The sequence below is a fragment of the Bombina bombina genome, chromosome 11 (assembly GCF_027579735.1).
Source record: "Bombina bombina isolate aBomBom1 chromosome 11, aBomBom1.pri, whole genome shotgun sequence".
Classification (NCBI taxonomy): Eukaryota; Metazoa; Chordata; class Amphibia; order Anura; family Bombinatoridae; genus Bombina; species Bombina bombina.
In genome coordinates, this window is record NC_069509.1 from 177,990,526 (window position 1) to 177,997,314 (window position 6,789).

General features: G+C 41.8%; 1 protein-coding gene across 1 annotated transcript in view; it reads right to left on the bottom strand.

Annotated features, from left to right (window-relative positions):
• Window positions 1–6,789, bottom strand: part of LOC128641738 (fibroblast growth factor receptor substrate 2) — a 39,364-nt gene that overhangs the window by 8,747 nt on the left and 23,828 nt on the right. The gene's annotated exons all lie outside the window — the stretch shown is intronic.

The window sequence follows — 6,789 nt, forward strand, 5'->3', positions numbered from 1 at the left end:
AATTATGTTTTCTTCTGTTATGTGCGATCAGTCCACGGGTCATCATTACTTCTGGGATACCAATACCAAAGCAAAAGTACACGGATGACGGGAGGGATAGGCAGGCTCATTATACAGAAGGAACCACTGCCTGAAGAACCTTTCTCCCAAAAATAGCCTCCGAAGAAGCAAAAGTGTCAAATTTGTAAAATTTGGAAAAAGTATGAAGCGAAGACCAAGTTGCAGCCTTGCAAATCTGTTCAACAGAGGCCTCATTCTTAAAGGCCCAAGTGGAAGCCACAGCTCTAGTGGAGTGAGCTGTAATTCTTTCAGGAGGCTGCTGTCCAGCAGTCTCATAGGCTAAACGTATTATGCTACGAAGCCAAAAAGAGAGAGAGGTAGCAGAAGCTTTTTGACCTCTCCTCTGTCCAGAATAAACGACAAACAGGGAAGAAGTTTGGCGAAAATTTTTAGTTGCCTGCAAGTAGAACTTGAGGGCACGAACTACATCCAGATTGTGTAGAAGACGTTCCTTCTTTGAAGAAGGATTTGGACACAAGGATGGAACAACAATCTCTTGATTGATATTCCTGTTAGTAACTACCTTAGGTAAGAACCCAGGTTTAGTACGCAGAACTACCTTATCTGAATGAAAAATCAGATAAGGAGAATCACAATGTAATGCTGATAACTCAGAGACTCTTCGAGTCGAGGAAATAGCCATTAAAAACAGAACTTTCCAAGATAACAATTTTATATCAATGGAATGAAGGGGTTCAAATGGAACACCTTGTAAAACGTTAAGAACTAAGTTTAAACTCCATGGCGGAGCAACGGCTTTAAACACAGGCTTGATCCTAGCTAAAGCTTGACAAAAAGCCTGGACGTCTGGATTTTCTGACAGACGCCTGTGTAACAAGATGGACAGAGCTGAAATCTGTCCCTTTAATGAACTAGCCGATAAACCCTTTTCTAAACCTTCTTGTAGAAAAGACAATATCCTAGGGATCCTAACCTTACTCCAGGAGTAACGTTTGGATTCGCACCAGTATAGGTATTTGTGCCATATTTTATGGTAAATCTTTCTGGTAACAGGCTTCCTAGCCTGGATCAGAGTATCAATAACCGACTCAGAAAAACCACGCTTTGATAAAATCAAGCGTTCAATTTCCAAGCAGTCAGTTTCAGAGAAGTTAGATTTTGATGTTTGAATGGACCCTGTATCAGAAGGTCCTGTCTCAGAGGTAGAGACCAAGGTGGACAGGATGACATGTCCACTAGATCTGCATACCAAGTCCTGCGTGGCCATGCAGGCGCTATTAGAATCACAGATGCTCTCTCTTGTTTGATTTTCGCAATCAATCGAGGAAGCAGCGGGAAGGGTGGAAACACATAAGCCATCCCGAAGTTCCAAGGTGCTGTCAAAGCATCTATCAGAACCGCTCCCGGATCCCTGGATCTGGACCCGTAGTGAGGAAGTTTGGCGTTCTGGCGAGACGCCATGAGATCTATCTCTGGTTTGCCCCAACGTCGAAGTATTTGGGCAAAAATCTCCGGATGAAGTTCCCACTCTCCCGGATGAAAAGTCTGGCGACTCAAGAAATCCGCCTCCCAGTTCTCCACTCCCGGGATGTGGATTGCTGACAGGTGGCAAGAGTGAGACTCTGCCCAGCGAATTATCTTTGATACTTCCATCATTGCTAGGGAGCTTCTTGTCCCTCCCTGATGGTTGATGTAAGCTACAGTCGTGATATTGTCCGACTGAAACCTGATGAACCCCTGAGTTGTTAATTGGGGCCAAGCTAGAAGGGCATTGAGAACTGCCCTCAATTCCAGAATGTTTATTGGAAGGAGACTCTCCTCCTGATTCCATAATCCCTGAGTCTTCAGAGAATTCCAGACAGCGCCCCAACCTAGCAGGCTGGCGTCTGTTGTTACGATTGTCCAGTCTGGCCTGCTGAATGGCATCCCCCTGGACAGGTGTGGCCGATAAAGCCACCATAGAAGAGAATTTCTGGTCTCTTGATTCAGATTCAGGGTAGGGGACAAATCTGAGTAATCCCCATTCCACTGACTTAGCATGCACAATTGCAGCGGTCTGAGGTGTAGGCGTGCAAAAGGTACTATGTCCATTGCCGCTACCATTAAGCCGATCACCTCCATGCATTGAGCTACTGACGGGTGTTGAATGGAATGAAGGACACGGCATGCATCCTGAAGCCTTGTTAACCTGTCTTCTGTCAGGTAAATCTTCATTTCTACAGAATCTATAAGAGTCCCCAAGAATGGAACTCTTGTGAGAGGAAAAAGAGAACTTTTCTTTTCGTTCACTTTCCATCCATGCGACCTTAGAAATGCCAGAACTAACTCTGTATGAGACTTGGCAGTTTGAAAGCTTGAAGCTTGTATTAGAATGTCGTCTAGGTACGGAGCTACCGAAATCCCTCGCGGTCTTAGTACCGCCAGAAGGGCACCCAGAACCTTTGTGAAGATTCTTGGGGCCGTAGCCAATCCGAATGGAAGAGCTACAAACTGGTAGTGCCTGTCTAGGAAGGCAAACCGTAGATACCGTTGATGATCTTTGTGAATCGGTATGTGAAGGTAAGCATCTTTTAAATCCACTGTGGTCATGTACTGACCCTTTTGGATCATAGGTAAGATTGTCCGAATAGTTTCCATTTTGAACGATGGAACTCTTAGGAATTTGTTTAGAATCTTTAAATCTAAGATTGGCCTGAAAGTCCCCTCTTTTTTGGGAACCACAAACAGGTTTGAGTAGAACCCTTGTCCTTGTTCCGACCGCGGAACTGGATGGATCACTCCCATTAATAACAGATCTTGTACACAGCGTAGAAACGCTTCTTTCTTTATCTGGTTTGTTGACAACCTTGACAGATGAAATCTCCCTTTTGGGGGAGATAATTTGAAGTCTAGAAGGTATCCCTGAGATATGATCTCCAGCGCCCAGGGATCCTGAACATCTCTTGCCCAGGCCTGAGCGAAGAGAGAAAGTCTGCCCCCCACTAGATCCGGTCCCGGATCGGGGGCTCTCGGTTCATGCTGTCTTTGGGGCAGCAGCCGGTTTCCTGGCCTGTTTGCCCTTATTCCAGGACTGGTTAGGTTTCCAGCCTTGCCTGTAACGAGCAACAGCTCCTTCCTGTTTTGGTGCAGTGGAGGTTGACGCTGCTCCAGGTTTGAAATTCCGAAAGGGACGAAAATTAGACTGTCTAGCCTTAGTTTTGGCTTTGTCTTGAGGTAGGGCGTGGCCCTTACCTCCTGTAATGTCAGCGATAATTTCTTTCAACCCGGGCCCAAATAAAGACTGCCCCTTGAAAGGTATATTAAGTAATTTAGACTTAGAAGTAACATCAGCTGACCAGGATTTTAGCCACAGTGCTCTACGTGCCTGTATGGCGAATCCAGAGTTCTTAGCCGTAAGTTTGGTTAAATGTACTACGGCCTCCGAAATGAATGAATTGGCTAGTTTAAGGACTCTAAGCCTGTCCATAATGTCGTCTAGCGTAGATGAACTAAGGTTCTCTTCCAGAGACTCAATCCAAAATGCTGCCGCAGCCGTAATCGGCGCGATACATGCAAGGGGTTGCAATATAAAACCTTGTTGAACAAACATTTTCTTAAGGTAACCCTCTAATTTTTTATCCATTGGATCTGAAAAAGCACAGCTATCCTCCACCGGGATAGTGGTACGCTTAGCTAAAGTAGAAACTGCTCCCTCCACCTTAGGGACCGTTTGCCATAAGTCCCGAGTAGTGGCGTCTATTGGAAACATCTTTCTAAATATTGGAGGGGGTGAGAACGGCACACCGGGTCTATCCCACTCCTTAGTAACAATTTCAGTTAATCTCTTAGGTATAGGAAAAACGTCAGTACTCGCCGGTACCGCAAAGTATTTATCCAACCTACACATTTTCTCTGGTATTGCAATGGTGTTACAATCATTGAGAGCTGCTAGGACCTCCCCTAGTAATGCACGGAGGTTCTCCAATTTAAATTTAAAATTTGAAATATCTGAATCCAATCTGTTTGGATCAGAACCGTCACCCACAGAATGAAGCTCTCCGTCCTCATGCTCTGCAAGCTGTGACGCAGTATCAGACATGGCCCTAGTATTGTCAGCGCACTCTGTTCTCACCCCAGAGTGATCACGCTTGCCTCTTAGTTCTGGTAATTTAGACAAAACTTCAGTCATAACAGTAGCCATATCATGTAATGTTATCTGTAATGGCCGCCCAGATGTATTAGGCGCCATAATATCACGCACCTCCCGGGCGGGAGATGCAGGTACTGCCGCGTGAGGCGAGTTAGTCGGCATAACTCTCCCCTCGCAGTTTGGTGAAATTTGTTCACATTGTACAGATTGACTTTTATTTAAAGTAGCATCAATACAGTTAGTACATAAATTTCTATTGGGCTCCACCTTGGCATTGGAACAAATGACACAGATATCATTCTCTGAGTCAGACATGTTTAACACACTAGCAATAACTTGCAACCTGGTTATAATCTTTTTTAACAAAAACGTACTGTGCCTCAAAGAGGTACTTAAACGATTAAATGACAGTTGAGATAATGAACTGAAACAGTTATAGCATCAAGTTTAAAATAACACAACTTTTAGCAAAGGTTTGTTCCCATTAGTAAATAACTAAATTTGACATAAAAAATTATAGAGTAACGTTTTTATTCACAGTCAATAAAAATTCTCACAGCTCTGCTGAGAGAATGTACCTCCCTTCAAAGAAGTTTGAAGACCCCTGAGATCTGTCAGTGAACCGGATCATGCAGGAAATATAATAGTAGCTGACTGGAATTTTTTGATGCGTAGCAAAAGAGCGCCAAAAACGGCCCCTCCCCTCACACACAGCAGTGAGGAGAAACGAAACTGTCACAATTTAAAGCAGACAACTGCCAAGTGGAAAATAATGCCCAAACATTTATTTACTCAGTACCTCAGTAATGTAAACGATTCTACATTCCAGCAAAAACGTTTAACATGACAATATTTATTAAAAGGATTAGTGACCTTTAACAGAGTAGTTCCGGTGAAAAACCATTCCCAGAATACTGAAGTGTATACATACATGTCATTATAACGGTATAGCAGGATTTTTTCATCAATTCCATTCAGAAAATAAAAACTGCTACATACCTCAATGCAGATTCATCTGCCCGCTGTCCCCTGATCTGAAGCCTTTACCTCCCTCAGATGGCCGAGAACAGCAATATGATCTTAACTACTCCGGTTAAAATCATAGTAAAAAACTCTGGTAGATTCTTCTTCAAACTCTGCCAGAGAAGTAATAACACGCTCCGGTGCTATTGTAAAATAACAAACTTTTGATTGAAGTCATAAAAACTAAGTATAATCACCATAGTCCTCTCACACATCCTATCTAGTCGTTGGGTGCAAGAGAATGACTGGGACTGACGTAGAGGGGAGGAGCTATATCAGCTCTGCTGGGTGAATCCTCTTGCATTTCCTGTTGGGGAGGAGTTATATCCCAGAAGTAATGATGACCCGTGGACTGATCGCACATAACAGAAGAAAACCAATTTACTTCTATTATCAAGATTTGGTTAATGCCCATGATATTCTGTGTTGAAGAGATACCTAGATAGGCGTCTGGAGCACTACATGACAGGTAATAGTGCTGCCCTCTAGTGCTCTTGCAAAACTGTTGCCAGAAATGGACCGGCTCCTAAGCATATGTCTGCTTTTCAACAAAAGATAACAGGACAACGCAAACTAATTGATAATAGAAGTAAAATTAGAAAGTTGTTTAAAATTGCATATTCTATCTGAATCACGCAACATAATGTTGGGTTTCATATCCCTTTAATTTCAAATTTCTGCAGCTGAATAGGACATGGAAGTCAAAATTAAAACAATTTGGGATAGAGACAAAATATAATAATAATAATAATAATAATAATAATAATAATAATAATAAGTACTTTAATTTCTTTACCTGCAAATGTACACTGCAGTGCCTCTTCATTAACCCTTTCTTTTAAGTTTATGAATTTTACAGCTCTAACTTCCCCCACACATTTCCTTCCATGGCTGTATCTTTATCTATTATTGCTTTGGTAGAATGCAGACGTGCACAGTGATTATCTGCTGGAGTCTCCCTAGAAGCTGTGAACTCAGTTGAAATACAATGCCTGTGTCTAAACACTGATAAAGGGGGGTGGAGTAGATTGCTCCAGACAGCATGGCTATTTAAGTATTTTTGCATAATTTTGAAAATTTTAAAATACTTGTCAGCAATTTTGAAAAAAAAAAATTTACACACATTTTTACTTAAAGGGACACTGAACCCAATTTTTTTCTTTCGTGATTCAGATAGAGCATGCAATTTTAAGCGACTTTCTAATTTACTCCTATTATCAATTTTTTTTTCGTTCACTTGCTATCTTTATATGAAAAAGAAGACATCTAAGCTTTTTTTTTGTTCCGACATCTGGACAGCACTTTTTTATTGGTGGATGAATTTATCCACCAATCAGCAAGGACAACCCAGGTTGTTCACCAAAAATGGACCGGCATCTAAACTTACATTCTTGCATTTCAAATAAAGATACCAACAGAATGAAGAAAATTTGATAATAGGTATAAATTAGAAAGTTTCTTAAAATTTCATGCTCTATCTGAATCACAAAAGAAAAAAAATCTGGGTTCAGTGTCCCTTTAATTAGCCCTTTTTGGATATGCACAGATATCAACATGTTTTATGGCACTTTACACTTTCACGACACAAAGCATACAGTTAAAAAAAACAAAAAAAA